Source organism: Chinchilla lanigera, unplaced genomic scaffold, assembly GCF_000276665.1.
Source record: "Chinchilla lanigera isolate Chin_1 unplaced genomic scaffold, ChiLan1.0 scaffold00037, whole genome shotgun sequence".
Taxonomy (NCBI): domain Eukaryota; kingdom Metazoa; phylum Chordata; class Mammalia; order Rodentia; family Chinchillidae; genus Chinchilla; species Chinchilla lanigera.
The window spans coordinates 17,213,191-17,229,961 of NW_004955438.1; the positions used below are offsets into that span (position 1 = coordinate 17,213,191).

Here is a 16,771-nt window from a genome sequence, read left to right on the forward strand (position 1 = left end):
TAATGACCTCCACCAGCAGTAACAGCAACCCTGGACCAAACGCACAGGAGTAACCCCTCCAAACAAGGTGCAGAGTGGCTAGGAGGATGCTCTAGCTTCCTACCCCTGGGTGGGGCAATTCTGAAGGGTGATCTAAGCAGTCTCTCAGGGGTCCCCAGTGGGGTGAGCTCCTGAGGCTTCCACAACAACCCACTCATGAACTCACCTTTGGGTCCCCAGAACCACTTCCCAAATAAACCACTTCCCAGCCACTCTTAGGGTCGACTTCATAGGGACTCAGCCATGAGTAGGTGAGTGACAAAAGCCAGGTAAACTGCAGGGCCATGCTGGGTTGCTCAGGGTAAAATGAATGAGCCTTGTGTCTCCATGTCCACACTCCATCTTGAGACCACTCCCTCACATCCATCCATAAAAGAACCAGTTCTGCCTCAAAACGTCCTGCTTGTTGCTGGCTACATGCGCTTGCCACGGCTGCCCTAACACAGATGGTGGGCCGGGTGGCTTGAAGCACAGATACATTTTCGCACTCTTCTAGAGCTGACACCTGAGATCACAGTGAGGACAGCGGCACTGGTTTCTCTGCAGCCTCCCTCGTTGGTTTGAACAAGCCACTTCTGGGTCTTCCTCTGTGCATTTCTATGTCCAAGGCTCCTCTTACAAGGACACTGTCATGGGGGTGAGGGCCCGCTCTAATGACCTTACTTTAAGTTAAGTACCCTTATCTCCAAATACAGCCACATTCTGAGTTCTGAGCGCCATGACATCAAGGTGCGAATGTGGGGATCACAGTTCAGCGCATAGCACTGACCTTGAATCTTTATTTAAAAAGGTTTTATTTAAAATAGCTTATTCATTTGGTTTGGGAAACAACCTGACAGAGGATGAGCTGCATTTGTCATGTCTTTCCCTGCCCCCCATGCTGAGCACACGCTGGCCATCTGTTACCCAGAGTTGACTGTGAACTTAACCCGCAAGGGGGTTTTAAAACTTAAGTCCCTTTGCAGAACATTAGTCCCACCCGCCACTTTCCTAGTCCTGATCCTAAAGGAGGTGGAAGTAATTGAGACCCAGCCATTCATTCGGTCTTCTCCTGGGCCAGCTTAGGTTCCCAAGGCATAGACAAAATGGAGCGATGTTTATTTGCCTTTTAACCGTCTTCAAACTTCAGAGCATTTCCCCTGAGCCCTGAAGGGGCCTGAACTCTTTCCCTTGCACCTGCTGCCCGCCTGAAACAAAGCCCTGTTTGTGTTCCCACGGCTGCGGGAAACACCTACCCGCACCACCTCATCCACCGACAGGCCACAAAAGCCCAAGCTCGAAGTGAGGATCAAAACAGGCCAGACCGAGGGGCTGCCAAGGCAAACACAAAGGAAACGGCGTGTGAGCCCAGCCGAGAAACCAGATTCCCTGGAAATGGCTGCTCCCCGAGCCCTGGAAGGCTGGCTCCAATAAAGCGGCTCCGGAAGGCCCTTGTCTTGATGGAGATGCCAATAAAAATCTCAGAACATCCAGCCTGCAGGCCCTCTAGGCACTGCCCCGGGGCTGTAAACCAGGCTATGAGCAGCTGGGGAGCCCAAGGGAAGAGGCCTGTTCCCCAGAAAGCCCTCTAGCCAGCCACCCACAGGCCAGAAAGTAATGGAGACACCATTAGGGAAAGGAGGCCTAGCCACAGCCTGGGGAGGGGAAGTCTGCCCACCAAGCCAGGCCCTTGCTCCGAAACCAGGCCCAGAGCTGTTAAACCCATGGGAACGTCGGGAAGGAGTAATGACCACCAGGACCTACAGGTTCCTGAAGAAAGCCAGGGGAACCCAGCCTCAGGAAGCAATCACAGACCTGGTGGCTAGACACAACTATGAGAACACACTGGAGACCCCACCGTGCTCAGCCACGGAAGGTGAAATGTCTAGTGTGTGTGCATGGCTGTGGGTGCAGCTGAATTCATGGGCACGGGACACCACGCATATATTTATGTCCACGTTTGCATATAGAGGTGTCTCCCCCTGCACTGTGGAATCCACCTCTGAGGAGCCAGCCAACTGCAGATAACAAATACTTGAAATAAATGTAGTTAGGCCTACAACGATTGCATTTGTATTGAAAGCATAGAGGTTTTCTTGTCATTATTCCCAAAACAATACAGTATGACAGCTATCAGCATAGTACTTACATCGTTTTAGATATCAGATGTAGTCCAGAGGTGACCTATATAAACTGGAGGGTTGCATGGGTGATATGCCATCACCACACCACCATCTATAAAAGGCACAAGCACCTCTGAGTTTTGGTATCATAGGGATCTTAGAACTAATCCCCTGTGGGCACCAAGAGACAACTGTATACACGTGAGTGAGAGTTGTGAAGTCACATGCACAAATGTGTGTACTTGTGTGCACATAAGGTTTCCAGACTGAGCAAATGAAAATATGGGTGTCCAGGTCCAGTTAAATTTGAATTTAGACAAAACACAAATAATTTCAGTGGAAGTATTTCATAGCACCTACTTCTGCTAAAAAATATTCATTGTTTATCTGAAATTGAAATGTAAGTGGGTGTCCTGTATTTTATCTGGCAACTCCACACATGCATAATAAGCGTCCAAACTTGGAACAGCATGACATTGTGGGTCATGGAGGGTTCATAAAGAGGCAAAGAGTGCAGGCATACACACACACACACACACACACACACACACACGTGCGCATGCTTGCAATATAGCCTTTCCTCCTTACACACACACACATGTTTCTATGACATCCTCAAATGTTCTCCTCACAGGTGAGGAGTCACTCTTTGTAAGAGGAACATTATTTACCTTCTATGGTGCAGTTATAACCCGGGTGCATTTAACTTGCAAATTCTTCTACATAGGCTTGCAGAGAGAGAGAGAGAGAAATGGGTGAGCAGGGGCCCTGTGTGTTCAGGCTGGGAGACTTTAGTCTGTGCCCCTCCGCCATCCCAGCCCCAAACACTCTTCCAGTGGACACTGGGCAGCCAGGCTGCTGGATGCTTAAAGACGTGCATGTTTTCTACCTAATAACTAAAGCATGAACTTCCCCTTCCCACAGATTTGAGGCTTTCCACAGATAGGGAAATACATTTGAAGGGGATGGAAAGAACCAATTTGTACTGCTAGATTCCAGAGTGACTGATCATTGGTCACAGAGACCAAAAGATTGAGTCTGTGAACTTGAGACTTAAAAAAGACTTCTAAAAGGTTGTGAAGTTGATGTTAGAAAATCGCGAGTCTTTGAAAATAGTCTGAGCTTGCAAAACTCCCAAACATAAAGGGTCTTCGAAGGATAACTTCTCCAGTGGCCTCACTACATCCCCACCTACCTTGTTCCATTTTGGATTGCATCACAAAATACCAGAGGTTAAGTACTTTATGAAGAAAAGAGGTTTACTCAGCTCATGACTCTGGAAGTTCAATGGTCTAAGTCTGGGTGGCCACACTTGATGAGGGCCACATACTGTGCCATGATACGGCAGAAGGCATTATGTGGCAGGATGACGTACGGGAAGGGCAAGTGACTCATTCAAAAGAAGCCAAACATATGGGATAGCCTGGTAACTCACTTCCTCAGTAACCAATCCAGTCCCCAGAAACATTCATTCCATCCAAGGGTGGATTCCCCATGACCTAATCACCTCCCATCAGGCTCCGCCTCCTGAAGTTCCCACCACCTCTGTCTTGGTTACTTTTCTCTCATTGCTGAGACAAAACACCCAACGCCCAAAATTAAGGAAGGAAACGTTTATTTAGCTTACAGTTTGTGGAGGTTTCAGTCCATACTTGGCTGGCTCCAAGGCAGAGTGGCATGTGGCAGAGGGCGAACATTCATGGCAGGGGAAGATAGCAAAAGCAACAAGAGCACAAGGGAGGAGTGGCAGAGAGAGCAAGCCTCTTTCCCTCCCTTATATTGTAAGCAGGCTGCCCCCACCCAGGGGGCATGTAGCACTCACATAATCTCCACACCCTCCTCTTGCACAGGCTCAAGATGAATACAAAGTAACACCCTAGCTCCCTGCTAAGTCTGGTGGTTAACTTTCTCAACTTTTCAAATTGACACAATGAACAACATCCCAGAAGGGTAAAGGCATGTCATTTTCACCCCAATATGCAGAACTGCTGAGTCACTCAGCCAAACCGCTAGACTCCCCGAGTTGACAGTGTATAACCATAACACCCTCAAAGCTGTTGCACTAGGAATCAAGCCTCACTGTCAGTGTTGGCGGGGACTAGCCACATTCAATCTGCAGCACCACTCAAGGTAGCAAGTGTTTCTAGGCTCTTCTCTAGCCTGTCTTGGGGGTGGACATGACAGCAGGGGTACAGGAGGAGAGTGAGGCCCCAGGCCTGGCAGGTGGGAAGAGCGTGTGTAGATGCAGGTTGGTCCCAACACACATTCTATTTGAGGGGTCTCAACTGGCAGTGGGGAAAGGCCTTGATCCTGGGACAAGTTCTCAAAGCTACCAGCAGCAAGGCTAGATGTCGTTGGAAATATGTCCGCTACACCTGTAAGTTGAGAGCATTTTTATAGTGAAAATCAGGGGCAGGAGCAAATACACTGTTGAGGCTGAACCTACCGTGGCTATGGGTAAGAGGGTGGGGTAACACAAAGCTGGGAAAGCTCGGGGTAGGAGAAGACCATAAAGAAGGCACGGCTTGTTCTGGGTTGGCTCGGGTCGTAAGCAAGACACGATGCTGCCTGGTGCTTGGCCACTTGGGTTCAAGTCCAGATTTCAACATATGTTCAGGAATGTGGAATCGTTTTTGGTTGGTTTGGCCCACTGCTGTTAGCTGATTAACTTCTCTGTCTTCTCCTGCATCCTCAAACCCTTTGGTTAAATTTAAGACATCTCAGAACTTTCCTCTTATCAATAGCCACAGACAGCAGCAAGATGAGAGCCCGATTTACCATTTTGTTGGTTGTCTAGACTTAAGAAAGTGATGGAGAAAATGTTAATGGTGAAGACTGTTAGAGAGCGATTTTCAGGGAAGGATAAAATCATGACTTACAGCGCCAGGAGTGGTGGATAATGCTTGTAATCCCAGCACTTGGGAGGCTGAGACAGGACGATCGTTGTGAGTTCGAGACCAGCCTGGGCTACAAAGTGAGCTCAAGTTCAGCATGAACTGCACAGCAAGACCGTGTCTTAAAAATACAAAACAAACAAACAAACAAAAAATCATGGCTTATGCAGATATAAAATGAATTCAAGGCAAATATTTTACCTACTTCATTAATAAATCAGGAACCAGGAACAAACTACAACTGGGTCATATGAGAATTTGTCTTACAGAGATTTATATTTTTTCTGTCTGACAGATTCATTTGCATAGCCCTGGACCAGAATTGTTTGCATAGCCATGGAAATAAAGATTTGCATTACTGCCAATTTTCTGTAAATGAACATCTTTGTGGAGATGTGAAGGACATCAGCAGCAAATACACATGTAGGACGAGATAGGGCCCAGGGTTCCATTAAAGAATATCCAGTGATCTTTTACCCATTTCAAAATCTTCCACAAGTTTTCCTGAAAATAATTAACTAAATTTAAAAGAGTGCTGCCTCTGTAGCTGTTACTTTGTGAACAGCACAAAAATTGAGAAAATTACTTTTCTGGAATTTGAAAAGTATTATCGAATTCAACAAAGGAACAGCTCAACATCGTTGATCCATTTCCTAGGCTCTGAAGATGTAGGCTTTCCTCACCTAGAAACACCTCAGCCTGGTGCCTCTGTCGCTTTGCAGCAGTCTCTCCAACAACGGAGGAGCTCACATTCCTGCGGCTGCTGCCTTAGACCAGTGTCCATCACCGCTGGATGGGGGGTTGTTGGTGATGTGCCCTGCAGGGTGTTAGTAGCACACTGGGCTCTACTCACCAGAGGACAAAGCAAAAGATCTCCTGGTGGCACCATCTGCCACCCCACCCTCCACTTCCCCTCCATTGAAGAGTGCTGCTTCTCATTGAAGGGATATGGTTTTCTGCCGCTGGGGAAGACTCTAATATTGGTGGAGTAGGGTTTTGTTATTGTCGTTGCTGCTGCTTTTGTAGAAAAACAACTGTTTTAGAAAGAAGATGAAAAATTTATACGTTATAGTTGTTACTCTTACCTCCTGAAAATGCCCCCTGAAAGACTGATAAAGCACCTAAAAAAATAAACTCATTTATTGCTTTGTCACTTCAGGCCAAGCGGAAGCCAAGGTCAGAGGCCCGAGGGCAGAAGAGAACGGAAGGAGCTCTGGAGAGAAGAAGGTAGGAAACGAATGGCCATTTGTGGAGAAGCCACCTGTGGCCAGGACCTTGACGTGCACGGTCCCCTTTTGCCCTCACGAGGACCCCCAGGGAGGGCAGGTGAGGAGGACAGTTGGGAAGGTCTAGGGGAGGTGACTGGCCCGGCTGCCCCTGCTCGCATGGGACACCCATGCTCACTTCTTGAGAGGCGGCAACAGGAGAGCACAGGTCCAGGACTTGGAGAGACAGGGCAGCAGGCAGCTCTGACCCCCCGCTTAAGCTCAGAGCAATGATGTAAGTTCGTTCCTTGAGGCCCTCAGCTGATGTGACTAGAATCCAGCCTGTCACGAAGAACAGAGTCAAGAGGTACACTTACCGAGTGCCAGTGAAGAGGACAAGGTAGTCTTTCTCCTGGAAAGTCTGTCCCAGGTCCCCGGGCACCATGTGACACAATCAGATAGCGCTTCTCTTCATTATGCCCTGACGGGAGCCGGGGAGACTAGCAAGGGAGGCCCTCAGATGTCAGCAACAGGGCCCCAGGGGGACACACTACCAGCCTGCCATGAGGTCACTGGAGACCTCTGGGGCCCCTGTATCTATCTCTCTCTCCTTCCAAGAACCTCTGCTTTACTGCAGACAGAGATTAATGCTTCATGGACTAGCCCCCTCACACTTGAAAAGCCAGGAGATCATACCAGGTCACCCCTCGGGCCCCTGCCTGGGTGACCAAGGCCAGCTCCCACAGCAAGGATATTTGCTTGTTTCCTAAACACAGGAGTGGACTCAAGACAACTTCCCAGCTGCCCAGCCCACGTCAGAGACGGGGATATGCAGCTTCGTCTCCACCAGGGGCAGAGGGGCCAGCTAGTGCCCAGGCTCACAGCTGCCTCATACCTAGCTTGCTGCGTGCTGGTTAAAAGCAAGGTATGCCTGCTTGCAGGGAGAGGAGCTCTCTCTGCTCCGAGGAGGGCAGGATTCTGCTGAGAAGCATGAAACTCCAACCCAAGGGACAGGGTGCCGTGGAGGCTACTGTCTGCCTTGCACAAAGAGCTACCTTCCCCCACTGGAGCCAGCACATCGCGGGCATGTTTCCAGTAACCTCTCAGCTTATCTGATTCCCCAAAAGGAAGACGCTAGAGTTAAGGCCAAGAAATGGAAGAACCTGGCTGGACCCAGAAAGCCAGGCCTCAGCAGGATATGGGGAGGGCGGCTCCTTCAGCCTCAAAACGATTCCCCTGAGAACGGCACCAGCTCTGGGACAATCGTGGTGAGTGGCTTCTTGGCCAAAAGGATCTGTCAAACAGGCTGACGGAGGTGCCAGCCGGCCCCAGGCAGCTCAGAGAGGCCAAGTAGCCAAGCTCTGGACTCTGGAGACTCCAGGAGCGGGCACTGTCCGCCACTGCTCTTAGTGTGGCTGGCATCCCAGTCCAGGAATGCCCCAGGAGGTGCCGCTGCTCTGCACCCTGCGGCCGTCTCTCTCTGGTGGCCCAGCTGTTTGCAGGTGGTCCCGTCGGTCCCTGGGTGCCTTCCTGCTTCCTTAGGGATGACAGCAGCAGTCACCCTTCCAGATGCTTGAGCGCCTACGATGCAGCTGAGGGCTTTCACCGCTGGCCTCGCCAAAACAGGAGCCCTCTGGGTTAGGTGTAGTTATTCCCACTTTACAGATACAAAGGCAAGGCTCAGAGGTGACTCATTCAATCTGTATCAGAGCATAGGGCTTCTACAGAGCTCCGGTCTTTCCAATTCTGAAGCTTAGGCTCCTTCTGCACACATGGCCTCACAGCCTGTTCTTCCGGAGGGCTGCCCGTCCCCTGGGATCCAGGCTGTCCTTGGAGAACTAGGGTGGCTATCATGCAACCGGCAGCACCTCCAAAAGGCCCTGGTAAGAAGGGACTGGCTGTAAGTGGCAGCATGACCCTGGGCAAATCATTCACCATCTCTCATCAAGCCTCAGTCTTGTGAACAATCATGCTGGTGGCGCCCTGGAGGAGGTGACGCCCCGGCTTGGATCTCAGGACCACCTCCAGGGTCTAGCATGGAGCAGGACTGGATGAATCCGTGACGCGTGGGCCGTCTCCGTGTCACTGCGGACACCTGGGTGCCCCCAACGGGAAGCTGAGGCCCGGTGAGCAGGCCCCGCTGCCCACAAGCCCAGGGGGGCACCAGGCAGACAGTGGGTGCTGCTTCCTCCTCTCCCGCTCCGGGGAACATAGGGCAAGGTCTGGACATGTGTTTTCATAACCACAACTGGGAAACGGGGTGCTGCTGCATGAGGTGTGCAGATGCCAGAGCGGGTACAGAGGTAGGTACAGGACGGCCCCATCAGACACCACACAGCCCAGGCAGCCATGGTGCCACAGGGAGACACCTGCTTGGGCCCAACTATACTTCCTGACATTGTACAGGGCAGGAAACTGAGCCCCGCGTGGGAAATGCCGGCGGCCTGGCTCTGTTGAAGCCTACACCCATCACAGCTCCGAGGGTCCCAGTACGCTGTATTCTCTCACAAGCAGCTCACAAATAGGTACCATTATGCGCAAGGCCCAGAGAGGTCAGGGGGTGCCCAGGGTCACACAGCCATAGCAAAAGCCAGCTAGAATTTGAGCCGGGAAGTGTCAGATCCCATGGCCATATTTCTCGCATTACTGATGCACTTCCTGCAGAGCCCTCCCCCCAATCAAAACAAACCACAAGCAACTTTGCTTTCCAAAACAAACAACTAGCCTTCCTAATCTCCGCGAGGTTCACAGTCGTATCATTTACACTCTGTGCATTTGGGGCTTTCCAGTTCCCAGTTTTGCCAGCCTCCAGCAAGCGCTCTGTACTCTCCGAGCCTCGATTTCCCCTATCTGAAAAAAGACTTCCGGGTCTGTGTGGGCGGAGCTGCTGGTACAGCGTGGGAACCCCCGATGCCCTCAAGCGCTCCAGCCAGGAGCCCACAGAGTCGCCTGCCTCGGTCTGCCCTCCTTGGCCGTCCAGCCTGACTCTGGCAGGGGTGGCCAGGCAGGTTTTTTCCACGCTCAGGTTCAGGGAGGCTTTGAATACTTGTGAGGGCGGCTAAGCAACGCCCCCACGATCCTCAGAACAAAGAGGCCTCAGAACCTCCGGCTCAGCGCTGGGCTGGTGGCCGCGGGGACCTCGGTGGCCGGTCCGGTCAGCGCACTGCGCACAGCCCGCGGCTCAGGGCCCGGCCCGGGGTCCCGCCCTGGGGGTCGCGCTCGGGGCGGAGCTGCGCGCACCCCCGGCCCGGTGGCTCGGCTGCAGCTTCAGCGACACTTGTCCCTGCGCCGCAGTCCTGGCAGTTTATAAAAAGAAAGACTTCGGGCGCCTCTCTGTTAGAGCACCCCCACCCGGAGCAAAACCCCGCGTTCCTCAACAGAACCCTGGCCGGAGCTGACCCCGGAAGCCGAGGCGGAACGAACCCCCAGCCGAAGCCAAATGCTCGCTTTTCACAGAACCGGAACAGGATTTGAGCGTTCTCCAGTCATTCACTGGGAACATTTGTGCGCTTGTTTATTCATGCGGCGAACCCTTACTGGCCAGGCTCCTCCGGGCTGGGCGCGGCTCAAGGCGCTAGGGTCCCCGGGCAGTAAGAAGCAAGGTCGCAGGTGGGGCGGCACCTGGGAAGTGTGGCCACGCGGAGTTCACAGAGCAAACGCAGTGTCGTGATCCGCACCCTGGAGGAAGGAAGCGGAGGGAGGAGCCTTCGGCCGGGAGCTGGGTGGGCGCCCTAAAGGAAGTGTGGCCGCCCAGTGCGCCTGGCCCTGGGTTCCACCCCCAGCTCTGCAAAAGTAAATAAGTAACAGGAGTGTAGCCAGGTGCTAAAGAAACAGAGGCCAGGCGTGCTTGTTCTCCAGGGCAGCTGAATCTGAAACAAACCTGAATCTCACCTACCCTAAACTTCCTGCTTTTAAACTGAAGGAAACTAGTGCAAGAATCACAGGAGGGACAGTTGAGGTTTTCAAAAGTCTGGAAGACATCCTAAGCAAAATGTCAAGCTGTTGGCTAATTCACCCATTCACCCGTCCATCCACCATTGTTTCCTTCAACATTTATAGAGCAGGGCTGTCAGAATCTGTGGGCTCTTAGCCATCCCCAAATGCTTCCGGTTTCCATAGCAACAGCCCCCACCCCTCAAGCTTTGGGGCCCACCTGTAAGTGACTTGAGTAAGAAATTCAACTTGAGCTTGTTTCCTCGCTTCCAATGGCACCTGAAATGCCAGCACCGTAATGCGTAGAGCAGCCCGGCACAGCTGAGGACTTCACACTTGGAACCCTCATTACCGGAATCTGATACCTGTGCCCCTAGTCTTTACAGTTTACATTGCTCCTTCACCTGCTAGGTTGCCCTTGACTTTCACACTACTCCCAGGCCAGCAGTTGTTTTAGAGAAGAGGAAATGGACAGAGAGGTAAAGCAGAGTTCCAGGTTCACACAGCCCCTCGGTACTGTTGACAGGGCTTCACGCTGATGCCGGGAGACCGAGGACTGGTACTTCCAAAGTAATCAGTCACATCTGGTTACCAAGATCAAACACCAAATAGCTGCCACCTGTGTGGGATGTGCTAGTGACCCAAGGAATGTTCTAGGAGGGATGCCCACCGAGACAGATGGGCTGTGCCAAAGATGGCCACAGCAGCACTGCCCGTCCCACATGTTCTTCAGTAGCAGAACTTTTCCATTCTTCTGTAAGGATGGAGAATCCAATTGCACCACCCCTAGCTTGGTGCTGGGCTGGCCTTAGTGACTTGCCTGACCCATAGAATGTGGCATTTGTGATAATCCAGGATTTCTGGGGCTAGAGCATAAGAAGACTTGTGGTGTCCACTGAAGTCTCCTTGGCTCATCTTGGAATTCACTCTCTCTCTCTCTCTCTCTCTCTCTCTCTCTCTCTCTCTTACTCTCATCAGTCACCTGGAGAGGCCAATTCCAAGTGCTCCCACCGACAGCCTTAGCTGGGCTTTGGTGACACCCAGCCTGTCCTGTTGCTGTGGGCGCCATCTTGGATGTCCCAACAGCCAAGGCTTCAGATACTTCCAGCCCTGCTGAGCTATGACTGTAAACAGCGTGAGCTAACCAGCTGAGTCCAGTCAAGTCAAAGACTGCAGGGGACAGTCATGCCCATAGTAACTGACGCCACAGTCTGTGAGATGCCTTCTTAGACAATGGTGGAGAGCTAGAACCCTGGGGTGGCTTTCAGGGCTCCTGTTTACAACATCTCAGGATGAGAAATTAATTCAGGTCCCTCCTTGGGGCTCTCAGAGCCCACCTAGGATCATTATCAGATTTCCTGACCCCGTAAAATTTGTTTACTGTCTCTCCCACTAGACTATGAGCTTCTGAGGATGAGAGAACAGTGCTGGGGTTACCAACAATGGAAAGAAACACCAGTTTTCTTAGGCAAAACAGAATCAATTACATTTGGAGAGCTCAAAGAATTAGGATGAAAACCAAAGTCTAGATTCAGGGTGGAGTGCAAGAGCCCCAGGGATCAGGTGGCGGGCCCATAGGGAGCGACTTGTCAGTCCTGGGTCATGAACAAGCAGCAACCCTTGGTCATCCTCTTGCTCAGCGTTCAAATTCCAGGGAGAAAAGTCTTGACTGGCCACACTGGGCCTCAGAAGGGCCGACCCACTTGTATGACAGATGTACCCATTGGGTGCAGCTGTCCCCTAAACAAAATCAGGCTACAGATGCCAGAAGAAAGAGACACCAACACTAAGCCAGCAAAGCAGGGCCACCACATCAGCCCTAGCAAACCTAGTAGCTGGCTCAGTGTCTGGGCCATAACAGATGCTCAAGAATTACCCGTTTGATGAGTGAACCAACACTTGCATGCATGTGTGCATGAGTGAATGTGTGAATGAGAAATGAAGAGCTGAAGAGTGGCCCAATGCATGGGCTGCGGGCCAGCACTTGAAGACACCCACCTCATAGGACAGGCTCCTTCCCGCAGCCAGGCAGCCTTCTTTTCCAAAAAGTTTCCAAACCTGGATTCTAGAATGTAGAGAATTTAATCCTTTAATCCTGCTACTTAGCAACATTATACAAGTCTGAGCAGTCTTAGACAGTGCTTAAAACAGCCCAGGAGTCACCCGCGACTGCTTCGCACTGCTCGGCTTCACAGGAAGTTTTCTGGGCAGGGGAGGAGAGAGAGGAGACAGACGTGAGGCAGAACGGGGAGGGCTGGAGCTCCTTTCACGGAGGGGGCCCGCTGTTCAGCAGAAGACTGCCGGATGGGCTGGGCCAGCTGCAGGCCACCTTCCCCCAAGCAGGCGAGTTGTGCACGCGTCTGCCCCGGAGCTGGAGTTCAGGACGCCGGACCGTGTGTCCTCACCGCTACACAGACTCACCAAGAACACGACTGGACCTTACCAGCCCCTGAACAAAACCCCTTAGTTTCTATCTTTGGACCCATCTCTGGCCTCCCCCTAGGTGTGCACAAGTACGGGACACTTTTGCAGTACTGGATAGAATCGCCAATGCCTTCATAATTTATTAGAATACACACAATTAAAGAAAGATTAAAAAGCAAATTGGCTTAAATACAGTGAATGTTTAAATTTTTAAACGTTTTAAATGGTGAAAGGCACACTGACACTAATCCCCATCAAAACACTCCTTTTCCCTTTGAACAAACTAATCCCATCTTGCCACTTTCTGGAGCAGTTCTGGAAGTCCTCTTTCCTGAGAGTCTTTAGTTGCACTATTATGGCTGTCTCAGTGTCCTGAATAGATTTCAAATGTTTACCTGGCATGGTCCTTTTGACTTTGGGGAAGAGTCAGAAGCTGCACGGTGCTCAATCTGATGAATAAGGCAGGTGCAGACATTGATGTTTTTATGAGCCTGCCTGGAGGGCACGTGGCAGTAACATTCACCAGGGTCCCCCCACCCCACACATGCCCTGGTAGAGACACTTACAAAAGATGACTTCTAGAGCTAATTCAGAAAGTGGCAAGAGCTGGGCATGGTAGTGCATGCCTGTAATCCCAGCACTCAGAAGGCTGAGGCAGGAGGATCACCATGAGTTCAAGACCAGCCTGGCCTACGTAAGTGAGTTCAAGGCCAGGCTGCACTACATAGCGAGAACTCGTCTCAAAAAAAAAAAAAAAAAAAAAAAGTGGCAAGAAGACTGGGGAAAGTGTGTTTGAGGTAAGTGTGTATATTTTCAGGGAGATTAATGGCAATATATCCTTTACTATAATAAAAAATTTTTATTTAAATACTTACCATATATTTTGACTACCCTCATCTATATTAATATCTTGAAGCATCCCAATTTAGTGATACGGAGTACATTATCTGCCGATGACAGCGTCCAGAGCAGGAGGGAGGAGATAAAGGGAGAGAAGGCCATTTGCACAGAGTCATTACTCTGAGTCAGGAGTTAGAAAGCACTGTTCTTATATTATGTCCTTCAATCCCTACAGCAATCTGGAGAGCTGTATCCAGCCCATTTCACAGGTGAGGAAATTGAGCCCAGAGAGGTAAGGTACATTTTCCAAGGCCATGACCCTAACAAGTGGCAGAGGCAGGATTTGAACCAAAGTCAAGTTACACACAGTGGCTATTTCCATTTCATTACATCACACTGTCTTCCAGGTAGCAAGCAAAAGAGGCTTGTGAACAGAAGTCCACAGATCTTGTTCCTCAGAGGCTGCTGAAGCTATTTATCCTAGCTTGTATGGGATTCCCATAAGTGTGATTGTCTGGTGCTCTGGATCACAGACAATTAGAAAATAGCAAAGAAGTAGGAGGGAAGGCTGCAGATGGAGTTACAAAGATAGTGTGAAACGTAGCTATGGCTCCAGGACAGCTTCCAGTTACAGCCAGTGCGGGGTGTCTTGAATCATACCAACCCTCCAGATAATAACAAAAACTCTGGATACCGTAGTATAAAGATAAAAAAAACATTTGATTGTGGGACTCTCAAAGGCAGAAGCAAGAGGACTGCAGGTTCAAGCCCAGCCTGAGGACCTTAGAGACTTATCAAGACCCTGTCTCAAATTCAAAAATAAAAAGAGGGATGGGGCTGTAGCTTAGTGTGATGGCCCTAGGTTCAATCTCCAATACTGCCTGCCCCCAAAATTCATGGCATTGGGAGGTAACTCAGATTTGGTGGGAATACAACTGTTTTCTAGAAAATACAACTTTATTGGTCATCTCAAAGAAAAATCTTTTCCTTTAATTAAGTCTCTCTCTCTTTCTCTCTCTCTCTCTCTCTCTTTCTCTCTCTTCTCTTCCATGGTTTATTTCTAGTTTAATCCTATTATTTCCTTATTTCTTTTTACTCTGAGCTTAATATGCTCTCCCTTTATTGTTTCTCCAGGTGAAAACTTAGGTCAATTGCCTTAGACTTTTTCTCTTTTTTTGATGGCAGTTATTGCTATAAAATTTCCTTTAGATACCTCATTAGCTGCACCTTATATATGTTGATATGTTTTTCTTTCTGCTCACTTCAAATTATTTTCTAATTTCCCTTTTAATTTTTCTCTGATCCATGTATCACTGAAGGGTGTTATTTCATTTCTATTACTAATGGGATTTTCCAGGTATAGTATCTTGAAGACACTGTTCTATCTTAATGCCATACAAGAATATACTGTGTATAACGGGAATCCATTTACATTTACTGAGATCTGCTCCTCAGTGTGCAGTATGACTCCCCTTGGAATGGGTTCTGTGGGCGTTGGAAAGGAACGTGTGTTCTGATGCCCTTGGGTGAAGTATTTTATAAATGTCAGCTAAATCATGCTGATTGTGAATGTCCCCTTTATTTCTCACTGCCTGTTTCCTCTTTTTCTGCCTCCTTTTGGATCAAGTGTGGTCTGTTATTCCATTTTATCTCTTGTTGGCTTCCTGGCTGTGCCTCTTCTTGCTTAGAGGTTGCCTTAGCATTGTGACAATCTTTAATTTAATGCAGTCTCCCTTTGTGTGGGAAGTTGGTGCTGTTGACAGAGAGGAGGACCTTTAAGAGGTGGGGGAAGAGGAGGAGGAGGAAGAGGAGACAGAAGTGAAGTCCTTGAGGTCTCTGCCCTGGGAAGGGAAACGGGAGTTCACATGTGACCTGTCCCAATTCTCATGATCAGTGGTTATACATAAATGAGCCTACCAGCTCCTGTGCCTCTTGGCCTGTGAGCTGGAGATATGATCTTTTCCTCCTCACACAGCCCCACCGCTGTGACTCCACCCTCCACGATGGGCTCACCAGAGCTGAGTTGATGTAGGGGTCATGTCTTTGGACCTCCAGAACTGGAAGCTAAATAAACCTCTTTCCTCATAAGTAACCAGCTTCAGATACTTCCTTACAATAACAGAAAGGAATTCTTAAAGAAAAATATTGTACACAAGTATTTGCCCACATATTTTTTTTGCCCACATATTTATCATGACAGCCCTGTTCATTCATTCCTTTAAAAAGACCGACCTTATGAAGCATCACCCAGGACGTGGAGCAACTGGAACTCTCATGCATTGCTGGTGGGAAAGTAAAATATGGAAAAACCACTTTGGAAAAGAGTTTGGTGGTAGCTTAAAAATCTAAACAGGCATCTGTAAAAGATCCAGACATTCCACTCCTACAGACTTACACAAAAGAAATACAAGCACATATCTACATGAAGACCAGTACATGAGTGTAACAGAAACTGGAAAGAGCCCAAGTGTCCATGAACAGGTAAATGGATAAACAAACTGGTACATCCATGTCACAGACACCGTTCATCAATAAGAACAGGAGAACACGGTGGAAGCTTGCAACAACATGGATAAAGTGCAGAATTACTGCAAGAGTACCACTGTACACTTTTAGCCTTGTGAAGTCCTAGGAAACACAAACTAATCTACAGTGACAGAAAGCAGCTCCATGGGGAGGGAGAGAGAGGAATGGAGTTCATAGCAGCACAGGGAAGCTTTTTGGTAGCTAAATTCATTATCTTACTCCTGGTGATTTTTTATGGTTATACACATGCCAAAGGTTATACTTGAAATAGGTGTGATTTATTATATGTTAATTACACATCACAAAAGCTGTAAAAGTGTACTAAGTGAGCTTAAAATAGGTTGGGTATGGTGGAAGAGATCAGTGAATGTGAAAACAGAATTTATTCAAATTGAGAACACAATATTAAAAAAACTGAATGAAGTGTGAATGACTAGTGGGACAATATCTGTCAAGTTAACATATTTTCAACCAGAGTTCCCCAGGAAGGACAGCGAGAATGCGGAGGAGATGGAAAACATACAGGAGCAATGGCCATAGTTTTTATCCAATCCCCAAAAAACTATAACTCTCCAAAGCTTAAACACATTGAGTTAAAATATAAAGATGCTACATCCTAATCAAATGCCTAAAAAAGCAGAAGAAAGATATAAAGAAGATATGCTGAAAGCATCTGGAGGGGGTTGGGGCGTGGCTCAGTGATAGAGCACTTGCCTGGCATGTCAGAGGCCTGGTTCCATCTCCCGTGTCTCTCATACACACACACACACACACACACACACACACACACACACACACGCATACCTAT

General features: G+C 49.2%; 1 long non-coding RNA gene across 1 annotated transcript in view; it reads right to left on the reverse strand.

Annotated features, from left to right (window-relative positions):
- LOC106149161 overlaps positions 1–12,326 on the reverse strand; it is a 32,747-nt gene extending 20,421 nt beyond the window's left edge. Inside the window, exon 1 of the long non-coding RNA XR_001235149.1 lies at positions 12,172–12,326. This is a non-coding gene — a long non-coding RNA (uncharacterized LOC106149161). The remainder of the gene's footprint in view (positions 1–12,171) is intronic.
- Positions 12,327–16,771: the final 4,445 nt, after the last annotated feature.